Source organism: Hyperolius riggenbachi, chromosome 3 (genome assembly GCF_040937935.1).
Source record: "Hyperolius riggenbachi isolate aHypRig1 chromosome 3, aHypRig1.pri, whole genome shotgun sequence".
Lineage (NCBI taxonomy): Eukaryota > Metazoa > Chordata > Amphibia > Anura > Hyperoliidae > Hyperolius > Hyperolius riggenbachi.
In genome coordinates, this window is record NC_090648.1 from 29147696 (window position 1) to 29163957 (window position 16262).

Here is a 16262-nt window from a genome sequence, read left to right on the forward strand (position 1 = left end):
GTTAATCAGGAGGAGCCAGGAGGTTGTGGTGGTGGTGGTAAAGGGTGGTAAGGCAGGCATAGTGATTCCCAGCCACTTCATGTCCATCTCTTGCCAACAACAGGGAAAGACTCGCCCAACAGGGTCTGGCGGCGGTTTTTCCTTGCACGGGAAGTGATGGAGGGAGAAGAGGAGGCCACTGAGGACTGACTGCCTGAACAGGCCTCATTGTCAGCAGGAGTGGCAGAGGGGGTTCTGGTGCTCCGATGCTGACAACTGCCAGCGCCAGCTTGCTTCAGCCAGATGATGTGGGGTACTTGTAGTTTATTAAAATCGTGGTTGGACTTTAAAAGCAAATCAGCACGGAGTGACAGACAGCAGAGTAGAAGACACTAGTGCACACTAACTGTCTGTCACACTGACACTGCTCAGCACAGCAGCACTGCAGTAATCTGTAGTAAGCTAACACAGTAGTACTACTGTAACAACTAACTAGCACTGCAGTACTAACTACACAATAACACAGTAATCCTATTCCCTAACCTATACTGTGGCTAATAGCAGGCCAGCAGCAGGCCTGGTCTCTGTGCACAGCACACACAGACACAGGACCTAATAGCAGTTGCTGCAGCACACACTCTGACTGTCACTGAATGAAATAAAGCTAGCTAACTAATAAACAATAAAACAATAGTGTAGTGAAGGTGTTAATCATTGAAATGCTTTAGGTTTATCACTGTATACAGCACTTGCTAGGCCAGCAGCACTAGAGCATGTCTCTCAGTGAGCAGTCACAAACAAGGACGAGATTTCTCATCATGGCAACCCTCCTTAATATAAAGGGGGATGGAGGGGGAGGGGGGGTGGCCAGGGTTCCCTTCTGTGATTGGGTGCTAGGGCTTATGGCTCATACACACATCAGACTATAGTCTTTGGAAAATGAAAGATCACAGACCAATCTTACCACCCTTCATGTAGTATGAGAGCCATACCTTCACAGTCTTTTCTATGGAGCTACGTAACAAGGTATGGGTGTCTGTGCACCCTCTGGAAAAAAACAGGAGACAGAAACGGGAGCCCAATAGTGTAATATGTCAAACCAAAAGTGGATTAAAAATGGAAAGAAGCTACTCACAAAGGTGGGTTGCAGTGGGGCAACCGACCACAGGAAGCAGGTGGAGACAACAAACCCGACTCCACTCGGGGTGACCACTAAGGATCTGGTTGCGGTCGCTCTCCTCAGAAAAAGAAGGGGGACAGATACCTAACGTGGTAACCCACGTGTGTTCTGTCTCAACCCTCAGACCATAAGGTATGGGGGTATTAATGCACTAAACAGTTTGAAAGAGGCGCCCTGGTGGTTTATAAAAGCACTTAAAAGCAGTTTAAAATTGACAAAATATTTTGAGGTGGCTTACCTCAAATAACGAAAATCTTTTGATGAAACAAAGGATTTTATTAATAGCACAGGCAACGCGTTTCACAGGTCTGAGCCCGCCTCCCCAGGCCAAATAACAGTGCCAAGCTACAATGAGATAGTCAGCATAGGGAGCCTGAGGGGACTGTCAATTTTAAACTGCTTTTAAGTGCTTTTATAAACCACCAGGGCGCCTCTTTCAAACTGTTTAGTTTCTATGGAGCTGAACTCCCCATCAGAAAAAAATCTTTGCAAGATGCTGCACACACAGAGATGCTGTACAGACACAAAAGATCAGTATCTGCAAAAGATCTGTTCCTGCAAAAAATCCATTCCTGCAAATTGCATTCATAGTCTATGAGATCTGAAGATCATCATACACACCTTGTTTAACCTCCTTGCCGTTCTAAAAAATCCGGCAAGGAGGCAGCGCCGCACTTTTTTTTAATTTTTTTTTTTTAAATCATGTAGCGAGCCCAGGGCTCGCTACATGATAGCCGCTGAGCTGCGGCATCCCCCCACCCACTCCGATCGCCTTCGGCAATCAGAGTATGCAGGAAATCCCGTTGAGAACGGGATTTCCTGCAGGGCTTCCCCGGTCGCCATGGCGACCGGGCGGGATGACGTCACCGACGTCATGGACGTCGTGACGTCAGAGGGAACCCCGATCCGCCCCTTAGCGCTGCCTGGCACTGATTGTCCAGGCTGCGCAGGGGTCTGGGGCAGGGGGGCGGCTTGGCGCGGCGGGTAACGGCGAATCGGCGGCGAGCGGCGGCGATCGCGTACTACACGCAGCTAGCAAAGTGCTAGCTGCGTGTAGGGAAAAAAAATTATGCAAATCGGCCCAGCGGGGCCTGAGAAATCCTCCTGCGCAGGTTACCCCGAACTGTGTTCGGGATAACCGGCAAGGAGGTTAACTGACATTCATCTGCAGATCAGACAATCATCTGCAGATCTGAAAATCCATCCGGGTGGATCTGATCTGCAGATGAATGTCTGTTAAACAAGGTGTGTATGATGATCTGCAGATATCATAGACTATGAATGCATTTTGCAGGAACGGATCTTTTGCAGGAACAGATCTTTTGCAGATACTGATCTTTTGAATGTCTACAGCATCTTTGTGTACAGCATCTTGCAAAGATTTCTGTCTGATGGGGCGTTCAGCTCCATAGAATAGACTGTGTAGGTGTGGCTCTCATACTACATGGAAGGGGGTAAAATTGGTCTGTGATATTTCATTTTCCAAAGACTATGGTCTGATGTGTGTATGAGCCTCTAGGATGGGAGCCCTCTGATTAGCTCAATGAGGTCAGGAGGGGCTGGCCAGGGTTCCCTTCTGTGATTGGTTGCTAGGGCTTAGGCTGGGAGCCCTCTGATTGGCTCAATGACATCATGGATGTCATCTCGTAAGTTACAGTAGTTACAGTATCCGGATTCGGATATCCGACCGGATATCCAAATTCCTATCCAGATTCCGCTGCGAATCCGGATTCCGCATTCCGGATTTGCCCAGATATCCGGAATCCGAATTCGAGGTCAGAGGGCTGCAAAAGTTCGGATTATCCGGGTAGTTCGGATATCTGAATATTAGATGAGCACCACTGCTATGTATGAACAGCTACTGGTGCTGTACTGTACGTGGTACCCAGTATATAACAGTACATAGGCGATTGACTGGTTGGATGGGTCAACCCTCCCTCTCCCTAAGTAGATTGGTCAGCTCTCCTTGTCTCCCTGTTTATCAGAGCGGTATGGAAGAATAGATTGCGCTGTGCCCATAAAAAATGCCTCTTTTACGCTTCTGGCCCACCCTTGTATCCTATTTACCTCCTTCTCTGCCTCTCAGTAGAGATGGCCCGAACCTCCGATTTTCGGTTTGCGAACCGGGTTCGCGAACTTCCGCAAAAGTTCGGTTTGCGTGAACTTTCGCAAACCGCAATAGACTTTAATGGGGGGCAAACTTGGAAAACTACAAAAAATTATGCTGGCCAGAAAAGTGATGGAAAAGATGTTTCAAGGGGTCTAACACCTGGAGGGGGGCATGGCGGAGTGGGATACATGCCAAAAGTCCCGGGGAAAAATCTGGATTTGACGCAAAGCAGCATTTTATGGGCAGAAATCACATTGAATGCTAAATTGCAGGCCTAAAGTGCTTTAAAACATCTTGCATGTGTATACATGAATCAGGTAGTGTAATTAGTGTATTGCTTCACACTGACACGCCAAACTCACTGTGTAATGCACCGCAAACAGCTGTTTGTGTAGTGACGGCCGTGCTGGACTACTGCGCACCATGACGAGAATGCAGGTGTTGGCGGCTTTCCAGCCCATCTGGTCGCCGGGCTGAGGTAGCTGGATGACAGAACAGTGACTGTCCAGCTGATCAAATTTGGTCTGACCACAATGAAGCAACGACTTTATTATCTTTGGTGTGCCAACCCCCGAGACACTCATATAGCCGGCGGTCATTGCTTCATTGTGATACGCAAGCCCCTTCACCACGGCAAGGTAATGATCACGTAGAGGAATTTGGCACATGTACATGCCTTTTGTTTTGTTGTTGCAGCTGCAGTGCAGCCAGAAAAATTAGGCAGGCATGTACACGCACCAGAAAAATTAGTATAGCGGCCGCTGCTAGCTGCTAGCCTTAAAAATTCAGGAATCCACCTGGAGTCCTGGACCCTGTTGGTGGTGGCGGAGAAGGCAGTGAAGTGGCCTGTGGGCAGAGATGCTGTGTGGGGAGCGACTTAGTCTTGGGGCAGGCAGTCAGTCACACGGCGTGCAGGCAGAGATGCTGTGTGTGCGGACTGACTTAGTCTTGGGGCGGGCAGTAGCCATCCGGGATCCATGCCTCATTCATTTTGATAAAGGTGAGGTACTGAACACTTTCGTGACTTAGGCAACTTCTCTTCTCAGTGACAATGCCTCCAGCTGCACTGAAGGTCCTTTCTGACAGGACGCTTGCGGCAGGGCAAGAAAGAAGTTGGATGGCAAATTGGGACAGCTCTGGCCACAGGTCAAGCCTGCGCACCCAGTAGTCCAAGGGTTCATCATCGCTGCTCACAGTGTCTACATCCACACTTAAAGGGGAACTGAAGAGAGAGGTATGTGGAGGCTGTCATGTTTATTTCCTTTTAATCAATACCAGTTGCCTGGCAGCCCTGCTGGTCTATTTCTCTGCAGTAGTATCTGATTAAAACCAGAAACAAGCATGCAGCTAGTCTTGTCAGATCAGACTTATAAGTCTGAACCACTGAAACACCTGATCTGCTGCATGCTTGTTCAGGGGCTATGGCTAATAGTATTAGAGGCAGATGATCAGCAGGGCTGCCAGGCAACTGGTATTGTCTAAAAGGAAATAAACATGACAGCCTCCATATACCTCTCTCTTCAGTTCCCCTTTAAGGCCAGGTAGTCGGCTACCTGCCGGTCCAGGCGTTGGTGGAGTGTGGATCCGGAATGGCTAAGGCGAGGCGTTGTACTAAAGAATGTCCGCATGTCCGACATCACCATGAGATTGCTGGAGCGTCCTGTCCTTGCCTGCGTGGACATGGGAGGAGAATTGCTGGCAGTGGTACCTTTGCATTGTGGTGTGACATCACCCTTAAACGCATTGTAAAGCATAGTTGCCAGCATGTTCTGCATGTGCTGCATCCTTTCTGCCTTCTGGTGAGTTGGTAACATGTCCGCCACTTTGTGCCTATACCGAGGGTCTAGTAGCGTGGCCACCCAGTACAGCTCATTCCCCTTGAGTTTTTTTATACGGGGGTCCCTCAACAGGCTGGACAGCATGAAAGATGCCATCTGCACAAAGTTGGATCCAGACGTACTCTCCATCTCCTCTTGCTCTTCCTCAGTAATATCATGTAAGTCCTCTTCCTCCCCCCAGCCACGAACAATACCACGTAATTTAATAGAGCAAGCCCCCTGCGACGCCGCCGCCTCTTCCTCCTCCACAGAAACACCTTTCTCATCATCCGAGTCTGATTCCTCTTCTTCCCCACATGACTCTTCTTCCTCCTCCTCCCCGTCTGTGCTGCCGCAGGTGTTGAGGAAACATCTGGTTCTGATGTGAATTGATCCCACAACGCTTCCTGCCGTAACTGTTCCTCTTCATGCTCCTCCACAGCTTGATCCACCACTCTATGCATGGCACACTCCAGGAAGTAAGCGTAGGGGATCAAGTCGCTGATGGTGCCTTCACTGCGACTCACCAGGTTGGTCACCTCCTCAACAGTGGCGTAGCTACAAACCTCAGGGCCCCGATGCGGAATTTGGACCTGGGCCCCCCCCTACATTAAATAGCCAGGTATAGGTAACTAAGGTATAGGTAGCCAGGTATAGGTGTTCCAGAATAGGTGCCCCAGTATAGGTAGTCAGGAATAGGTGCCTCAGTATAGGTAGCCAAGAGTAGGTGCCTCAGTATAGATAGCCAGGGAGAGAGACAGGGACACAGGAGAGACACAGGGAAAGAGACAGGGACACAGGGAGAGAGACGAGGACAGGGAGAGACAGGGACAGAGGGAGAGAGACAGCCACAGGGAGAGAGAAAGGGACAGAGGGAGAGAGACAGGGACACGGAGAGAGAGACAGCCACAGAGAGAGAGACTGGGACTCAGGAAGAGAGACAGCCACAGGGAGAGACACCGGGAAACCAGGAGAGAGACCGGGACACAGGGACACAAGGAGAGAGACAGCCACAGGGAGAGACATAGGGACATTGGGAGAGAGACAGCCAGGGAGAGAGACAGGGACACAGGGAGAGAGACAGCCACAGGGAGAGACACAGGGAGAGAGACGAGGACACAAGGAGAGAGACAGCCACAGGGAGAGACACAGGTAGGGAGACAGCCACAAGGAGAGAGAAAGGGACACAGGGAGAGAGACAGCCACAGGGAGAGAGACAGGGAAACCGGGAGAGAGACCGGGACACAGGGAGAGAGACGAGGACACAAGGAGAGAGACAGCCACAGGGAGAGACACAGGTAGGGAGACAGCCACAGGGAGAGAGAAAGGGACACAAGGAGAGAGACAGCCACAGGGAGAGACACGGACACAGGTAGGGAGACAGCCACAGGGAGAGAGAAAGGGACACCAGGTGGGGGAGACAGCCATAGGGAGAGATAGGGAGGGACACGGGGGGGGGGGGAAGGGGGGGGGAAGACAGCCATAGGGAGAGACAGGGACACAGGGGGGGGGGAAGACAGCCATAGGGATAGACAGGGACAAGGGGGCGGGGGGAAACAGCCATAGGGAGAGAGACAGGGACAGGGGGGGTGGGGACAGCCATAGGGAGAGACAGGGGGGGGGGGGGGAGACAGCCATAGGGATTAGGGAGAGAGACAGGAACACAGTAGGAGAGGCAATGCAGCCCGGACTTACAAAGCTCCAGACTCCTCGACCTCCCCACTGACTGTCTATGGCAGCAGTCCAGCAGAATTGCAGGCGACAAACACGACTTTCCCACACTGACTCTGGCTGAATCTGCAGCTAAGCTCACTCGAGGGATATGGGAGGAGCCAGGCCAGCCAGAGATCAGTGAAGGGCCAACTGGAGCGTGGAGGGGGCGGTCCGGAAGGTCAGCATGGAGTGAGTGACAGCAGCTGCAACAGCAGCTCAGAGATCAGAGCCAGCCCAGACAGCGTGACTTTGTTGTGTGTGTGTGTGACGTCGTATAGCTGTCACACACACTGAAGTGGCCGCTGCTGTCTGAAGAGAGCGAGGGAGGGGGAGGTAATTGCTCTAAAGACCAGGCAGAAAGACAGTGCGTGGATGTGTCTGCACTGCACGCGCTGTATCTGTCTGGGAGCCAAGCTCACCAGAGCCGGCCAGGTTAATTAAGTGCCCTGCCGCTGACAGTATACACACACACATGCGGGGGCCCCGGGCCCCTCCCCTCAGGCTGCAGGAGCCGGGCCCCGTCGCGGGTGCGACCGCTGCGACCTCGGGCCCTACGCCCATGCTCCTCAAACAGCTGCATAAGCCTGCATGCATTTGGCATCAGTGTCCAGTTCGGTGGCCAGAACATCCCCATCTCCCCAGATTGTGTCCTTCTACTGTAATTGTACAGGTACTGGGTGACGGTTTTCTCCTGGTCTAGCAGGCGAGAGAACATGAGCAGGGTCGCATTCCAGTGAGTCAGACTATCACATATCAAACGTCTCACCGGTAAGTTGTTTCTCCGCTGAATGTCTGCAAAGCGTGCCATGGCCGTGTAAGACCGCCTGAAATGCCCACACAACTTCCTGGCCTGCTTCAGGACGTCCACTAAGCCAGGGTACTTTGACACAAATCTTTGAACGACTAGATTCAGCACATGTGCCATACAGGGTACCTGTGTCAGATTTCCCAAATTCAAAGCGGAAAGGAGATTGCTGCCGTTGTCACACACCATGTTGCCGATCTCCAGCTGGTGCGGGGTCAGCTACTGATCCACCTGTTTGTTAAGAGCAGCCAGGATAGCTGCTCCAGCATGACTCTCCGCTTTGAGGCAAGACATATCTAAGATGGCGTGACACTGTCGTACCTGGCATGCAGCATAGGCCCTGGGGAGATGGGGCTGTGTAGCTGGAGAGAAGATGGCAGCACCAGTAGAGTTGAACTGCCACTCAGCCAAGGAGGAAGAGGAGGATGACAGTGAAGAGGATGCAGCAGGAGGAGAAGTAGAGGAGGTGGCAGGAGGCCTGCCTGCAAGCCGTGGAGGTGTCACAAGTTGTTCCGCTGCGCAGCCACGTACTCTGCTTGCCATCGTTCCCCAGGTTGACCCAATGGGCTGTGTAAGTAATGTAGTGGCCCTGACCGTGCTTGGCAGACCAGGCATCCGTGGTCAGGTGGACTCTTGACCCAACGCTGTGTGCCAGAGATGACACCACTTGCCTCTCTACTTCACGGTACAGTTTGGGTATCGCCTTTTTAGAGAAATAATTGCGGCCTGGTATCTTCCACTGTGGTGTCCCAGTGGCCACAAATTTACGGAAAGCCACACCAGCTGGTATGGTAGCAGCTGGCGAGCTAACAGTTCCGCCACGCCAGCTGTCAGACGCCGGATAAGGTGGTGACTGGCAGAAATTGGCTTCTTCTGCTCAAAGATTTCCTTCATGGACACCTGGCTGCTGTGGGCAGAGGAGCAGGAACCGCTCAAGGGCAGAGGAAGAGTGGAGGAGGGTGGCTGTGAATGTGCAAGGGAGAGAGAGGCTGAAGATGCTGCACCTGAAGGAGGAAGAGGAGAAGGAGGGTGGCTTTTCTTTTGTGTGCTGCTTTTGCTTAGGGGCTCTTCCCATTACAGTTTGTGCCTTTTCTGCAGGTGCCTTCGTAAGGCACTTGTCCCTACGTGAGTGTTGCCCTTTCCACGGCTCAATTTTTGGAGACAGAGAACAGATGGCTTTACTCTAATCTGAGGCAGACACATCAAAAAATTTCCACACCGCTGAGCCACCCTGGGGTGTGGGCACTATGGTGGCCTCAGCAGCTGACGTTGAAGGGCATGTTGGCTGTCTAACCATAGGTGGCGATACATGGCGCCAGACACTGCCACCAGCTGTTTCTGAGGACGAGCTCCCCCTGCTTCTTTCAGGAACTCGTCTCCTCCTACATCCTTTCTGACTCCCCCTCTGAACTGTCCCCCTGTTCATCTCCTCTATTGAGAACATACGTAATCATCATAATCATCATAATCATCTTGCCCAGCTTCGCTTGCCTCAGACAACTCCAAAACTGCACCAACAGCAGGTACTTCATCCTCCTCCTCCTCACACGTTACGTCCACAGTGTCGCCACCTAACTCAGACATATGAGGTGGTGTAACTTGCTTAGTGCCTTCATCTTGTTGTAGCAGTAGTGGCTGTGAATCTGTGATTTCACCACCAAATAACTCCAGCGAAGTGTCAAATGCAGCGGATGTGGTGCTTGTAGTAGCGCTGGTGGCTGTGGAAGATGAGGTGTTCTGTGTTAAATAGTCAACCACGTCCTAACAATCTTGGGAGGTGATGGGACGTGCCTTCTTCTGAGCACTGTACTTTGGGCCAGGGCCGCACAAAATCACATCAACACGACCTCGCACAGACCTGCCGGTGCCAGGTGGCCTTCCTCTGGGTCTGCCTCTACTTCTTCCGCTACCTGTTTTGTCCATTTTGTCCATATCGGGGGGGATGAAGTGAAGGGTATGCACTGATTTGACTAATACAAAGTGCAGTCACACAGTCACACAGGTGCAGCAGTTAACAGGTATGCACGGAGTGGTATATCACACTGCGTGCACTCACGTAGGTAGGTGGGTTCACTGAACACAGCAGCTAGGTATATGCAGTGATGAGTTGGGTTCACTCAACACAACAGCTAGGTATATGCAGTGATGAGGTAGGTTCACACAACACAACAGCTAGGTATATGCAGTGATGAGTAGGGATGCTCATTCGGATTCCGCGGAAATGCAATTTCCGAAATTCCGATCGGAAATTGCATTTCCGCATCGGAATGCGGAAATCGGTAATGCAAGTGCGTTAGGTGGATTTCCGCCGAAAATTGCGGAAATTTCCGCCGGAAATCGCGGAAATTCCGCCCGACTTTAACATCGATTTTCTCAAAAACTATAAGGTCTTTTTGAAAACTTTCTTTTGCATCTTGTTCACAAGATTCATTTTAATAATCCCTGAAAATTTGGTGTTTCTAGGACTTATGGGGGCTTTGCTATTAACTGCTAAATTCGACCCATTTTTACTGTAATGTAAAATGCAGAAAATCTGCATCTGCCTATTTTCTGCATTTACATTACAGGAAAAATCCGCCGACTTTAGTGGTTAATAGCAAAGCCCCCGCACGTCCTAGAAACACCAAACTTTCAGGGTTTATTAAACAGAATCTTCTGAACAAGATGCAAAAAAAAGTTTTCAAAAAGACCTTATAGTTTTTGAGAAAATCAATGTTAAAGTCGGGTGGAATTTCCGCGATTTCCGACGGAAATTCCGCATTGGAATGCGGAAATTGGTAGCGGAAAGCGGAATCGGTATTTGGCAATGGCGGAATGCGGAATTACCGCGGAATCGGAAATTGGCATTTCCGACCATCCCTAGTGATGAGGTGGGTTAAGTAAACACAACAGGTACTGGGTATATTCAGTACTGGGTAGTCACTGAATGTGCTGGGCTGCTGGCAGTGGCACACACACTATGAATTAGCAAGGCTGTGCATGCAACAAACGTGTCAGTTTGACACACAGAAAAAAAAAAAAAGTACAGGATGAGCTCTGAAAAGAGCTGTTGAGGGGTGCTATAAAAGCAATAATAATCAGCCAGGAGCAAACTAAGCAGCCAAGAACCTAACTAATCTGTCCCTAGAAGAACAAGTCTGCAGCAGCTGTCCCTAGTCTGTCTCTAGCAGGCACACGAGTGAGGCTAATGGCCGCCGGAGCCTGCCTTATATAAGGGGGGGGGGGGGGTGGGGCTCCAGGGCTTAGTGTAGCCTGAATGGCTACAATGTGCCTGCTGACTGTGATGCAGTCATCTAAGTACCTTTACTGTTCAGTGAACCCACCTCACTGCATCTAACTACCTGTTGTGTTGAGTGAACCCACCTCACTGCTTCTAAGTACCTTTACTGTTCAGTGAACCCACCTAACTGCATCTAAGTACCTTTACTGTTCAGTGAGCCCACCTCACTGCACCTAACTATCTGTTGTGTTGAGTGAACCCACCTCACTGCATCTAAGTACCTTTACTGTTCAGGGAACCCACCTCACTGCATCTAAGTACCTTAACTATTCAGTGAACCCACCTCACTGCATCTAACTACCTGTTGTGTTGAGTGAACCCACCTCACTGCATCTAACTACCTGTTGTGTTGAGTGAACCCACCTCACTGCATTTAAGTACCTTTACTGTTCAGTGAACTCACCTCACTTCATCTAAGTACCTTTACTGTTCAGTGAACCCACCTCACTGCATCTAACTACCTGTTGTGTTGAGTGAACCCACCTCACTGCATCTAAGTACCTTTACTGTTCAGTGAACCCACCTCACTGCATCTAACTACCTGTTTTGTTGAGTGAACCCACCTCACTGCATCTAAGTACCTTTACTGTTCAGTGAACCCACCTCACTGCATCTAAGTACCTTTACTGTTCAGTGAACCCACCTCACTGCATCTAACTACCTGTTGTGTTGAGTGAACCCACCTCACTGCATCTAAGTACCTTTACTATTCAGTGAACCCACCTCACTGCATCTAAGTACCTTTACTGTTCAGTGAACCTACCTCACTGCATCTCACTACCTGTTGTGTTGAGTGAACCCACCTCACTGCATCTAACTACCTGTTGTGTTGAGTGAACCCACCTCACTGCATCTAAGTACTTTTACTGTTCAGTGAACCCACCTCACTGCATCTAACTACCTGTTGTGTTGAGTGAACCCACCTCACTGCATCTAAGCAGGGATGCTCAGCAGAGCTCGAATATTCGAGTAGCTCGAATATTCGAGCTCTTTTTCAGCTATTCGAGCTCGGTATTCGAGCTCGAATAGCTGCAGCTATTCGAATGGGCTATTCGAGTGAACTCGAATAGCCCACTCACTATTTGCGCTATTCGAGCAAACAGCGCTATTCGAGCTCGAATACCGAGCTCGAATAGCGTCATAGCCCAGATTGATGTCCTTACAGCCAATCAGAGGGCTCCCAGGCCCTCTGACGGCAGCCAATCACAGAGGGGGACCCTGGCCAGCCCCTACCCTATAAATAGCGGCCGCCATGTTCGGTTTTTCCGTCCTTGCTTGAGACTTGTACAGAGAGAGATCTGCTCCTTTGTGCTTTGGCTTAGCAAGTGCTCTATTGTGGTCAATCACCTAGCGTTTTTGCTCACATACACCTGCTATATACACCTATATTGTTGTTAGCTAGATAGAGATTGTATTTTAGTTAGTAGCTTGTGTGTTACATAGAGACAGCTGCTGCTGCAGGCAAGCTTACACAGCTTTAGGCCTCAGGGCCTTGCCTGTGTGGGCAACTGTCCTCCTGTCCTCTGTTAGTTTATTTCTCATCTATACCATTGTTTCTGCTGTGTATTCTACCCTGTCTTGTCCTTTACTACTGAGTGATTATTGTATTTTGTAGTTATACTACTGTACTAGGGACACTCACTGTCACTGTTCATAGCTCCTGCGTGTGTGTGTGCGTGCACTGTCTGTAGTGTACACAGTATTCCCTTCTACTGAATCATCTGATTACTACTGAATCTGATTATTGTATTTTCTAGTTGTACTTACTGTACTAGGGACACTCAGTCACTGTTCATAGGCTAGCTCCTGCGCGTGTGTGTGCGTGCACTGTCTGTAGTGTACACACACTCTATTTCCTTCTACTGAATCTGATTACTACTGATTATTGTATTTTCTAGTTAGTGTACTAGGGGACACACTCACTGTTCACTGTTCACACTTACTGATTACTGATTATTGTATTTTGTATTTGTACTGTACTAGTAATCACTTAGCGATCTAATCACTTAGTGATTAGTGTCACCTCACCCACCAACCCACTCCATTAAAGTACCCAACTTTTTCACCCGTCCTTTTAAAAAACTTTTTTGTTTACGACCAAAACATCTAAGATGTCTGGAAGTGGCAGCCAGAGCGGTTTGGGCAAGGGGAAGGGCAGCAAGGGAATCAGGAGGAGAGGGAGCAGCATTGTGGCAAGCCGCGCCACCATGCACAGTTCCGCAGCAGCTGCGTCAGTGGCTAACATTCCGCCTATAGCCACTGGCCGTGGACGCCTTGGGCGCCCAGCAGGAGCATCTGCAACTCACGCTGCAGAGACACAGCAGCAGCAGCGTGTAGTACCTGCTCCTATTTTCCTCCAGCCGGGTCGGAAACGTCCCATTGAGGAAAAGGATGCAGCCACTGTGATGCAACTGATGACGGAGGATGAGCAGCCCACCATCAGCTCTGCATCCGAGGCCTCCACCCTCACCACCACCACCACCCCTGTTCGCAGCAGCCGCCAAGCAGGGCCTAAGGAGGAGGCCAGTTCACCGTCAGTTGGCGACCTGTCATTCAGCAGCAGTCTTTTGACCCCAGGCATCATGAGTCAATTGTCTGCTGTTGTTGGCGATTTTGAGGAGGAGATGCTGATGGGCACTTTGGGGGAGGAGGGATTGGACAGCAAGACTGTGGCGACAGTCAAGCAGCCCATCCATGCATCAGGAGAGGAGTTTGGGGGGTCATCATCCCAGCAGGACATGTTTCAGGAGGGAGAGGATGATGATGATGATGACAGGGTGTCAGACAAAGACTGGGTGCCAACAGCTCCTGGGGATGTCATCATCAGGAGCTCTGAGGAGGAGGAGGAGGATGCGCGTGTGGGCCTTGCAAGGAGGCGCATCATTGCAAGCATTGGCAGCAGTAGGCAGGTCCCACAGCCTGCTGGTGTCTCAGGCTCAGCAGCAGCAGCATCTGCCAGTACCACCACCAGCCGCACTCAAGCCCCCCCCCCCCAACCACCACAGGGAGACAGGCAGCAGCGGCTCCAGGCCGTAGGGGGTTTTTCATGTCACCAATCTGGCAATTTTTCACCATGCTCACAGTTTACAGCAAGTACGCCACTTGCAACCACTGTCAGCGGAAGTTGAGCAGAGGTGCAGACCCCTTAAAGTTCAGCACCAGCTCTCTTATCAACCATCTTGCTGCTAAACATTACCACCAGCATGAGGAGTTCCAGAGGCTGAAGGCATCTGGTGCTGGCAGTGGCACCTCACCCATCACTGCACAGCCTTCAGCAGCAGCAACAGCAGCCACCCGCCCTCCTGCTCCTCCAGCACCACCAGCAGGAGTGCGGAAACGCACTGCTCCTCCCCCCTCTGCAACTCCTGCCGCCGACACTGAGGCCTGTTCTGGCAGCCAGTCCTCAGTGGCCTCCTCTGCTGTCTCCGCTGATTCCCGTGCTAGCAAAAGGCGACACCAGAGCCTTTTGAGCGAGTCCTTCCAGGGGGTGGTTAGGGCTCTGCCTCCCAGCAGCCGTCGCGTGCGGCAGCTGAACGGCTTGCTGGCACGGGCCATGTGCTGCCAACTCCTGCCGTACACGCTCGTGCAGGAGGGGAGCGACATGCGTGCGCTGCTTGCTTGTGCAATCCCAGACTGGCAGCTCCCCAGCAGACACTTCTTTGCCCGCCAGGTCATGCCTGCACTGCACCGCTTTGTGATGGCCAATGTGGAGCGAGGGCTAGAGCACGCGGTTGGTGAAAGGGTTACGTCACCATGGACTCCTGGAGCAGCCGCTTCGGGACAGGCCGCTACCTGTCCTTCACTGTCCACTGGGTCAGCTTGGTGGAAGGGGGTGAGAATGGGAGAGCAGCAGCGGGCACAGCAGCAGCAGCAACACAGTGGGTGGTGCCACCCCGCAGGGTCAGGGGAACTGCAGCAGGTTCCTCCGATCCTCTGCCATCCTCCGGCACACCTGGCCAAACCCCCCGCCTCAGCAGCAGCGTGAAGCCACGCCACTGCCAAGCACTGCTGCAGTTGGTCAGCCTTGGGAAGACCAAACTGACGGCAACCCATGTGTTGGCCAAACTCCAGGAGCAGGAGAGGATTTGGCTTACCCCCAGAGGCCTCAGAGTCGGAGAGGTGGTGGCCGACAATGGGGCCAATCTGGTTGCCGCAATCGACAGGGGAAACCTGACCCACATCCCCTGTCTTGCCCACGTGCTGAACCTGGTGGTGCAGAAGTTCTTGCGCACCTACCAGGGGATGGGCGAACTGCTGGAAACGGCAAGGAATGTTGTGCGTCACTTCCGGCGCTCGTCTGCAGCCTCTGCGAGCCTGGAGGACGTGCAAAAGGAGCTGGAGCTGCCACGCCATCGGCTGATCCTTGACGTTCCAACTCGCTGGAACTCCACCCTGGCGATGTTGGAGCGTCTGGTTGAACAGAAGCACGCTGTCAACCAGTACCTTGCCCTGCCCACTGTGTCCGCCGCTCAGAAAAGGGACAAGACCAGCAACATCCCGTCCATCGTCCCCGATGATGACTGGGGGCACATGCAGCAGGTGTGCTTAGTGCTGGCTCCCTTTCTGCAGGCCACCAACATGGTGAGCAGGGACCATGCTATGGTGTGCGAGTGGGTGCCCCTGGTTTGTCTGCTGAACAGGGCCCTCGATGCTTTGCTGGAACAGGGAGCAGCAGCCTTGGCCCAGCAGGAGCGGCACGCAGCTGCACAGTCCACCTCTGAGGGGGAGGAGGAGGAGGACTTAGTGGAGGTCCCTGACCTTGCTGCTGATGAGGGGGATCAGCACAGTGCAGCTGAGTTGGTGCGGGGGTGGAGAGAGGATGAGGCAGCAGAGGAGGAGGATGAGGACAGCACTGCCGTCGATGTGCCAGCACACGTGGCCCGCCTCTTCCCAATGGCAGCGCACATGCTGACGTGCCTGCGCAGGGACCCCAGGGTGATCCAGATGAAGCAGAGGGAGGACATCTGGATCAGCATGATGTTGGACCCGCGCCTCAAGGGGAAGTTAAGCCAGTTCCTGCCTCCTGCAGGAGGAGACCCAGCGCAACAAATAAGGAGCTTGCAGCAGGCCCTTGTTGAGCGCTTGGAGGAAGCCTTCCCCCAGCCTTCCACCCCCACTGTCCAGCCAGCACAGTGGCAGCAGCAGGTGCCTGCATCCAGCAGCAAGCGCCCCACAGACCTGCTGTCTCTCAGCAACGAGCTCTACAGGACTGTAGAGGCTCCAGCAGTGACTAGAGAGGAGGTGCATGCAGCAGCATCCTCCTCCGGTCACAGCCAGCGCCTGACCCGCATGGTGGCTGACTACATGGGGTCCTACAGCGGGCTTGACAGCGATGCCCCTGTTGATCCCATGGAGTATTGGGTCAAGCGCCTGGAGAT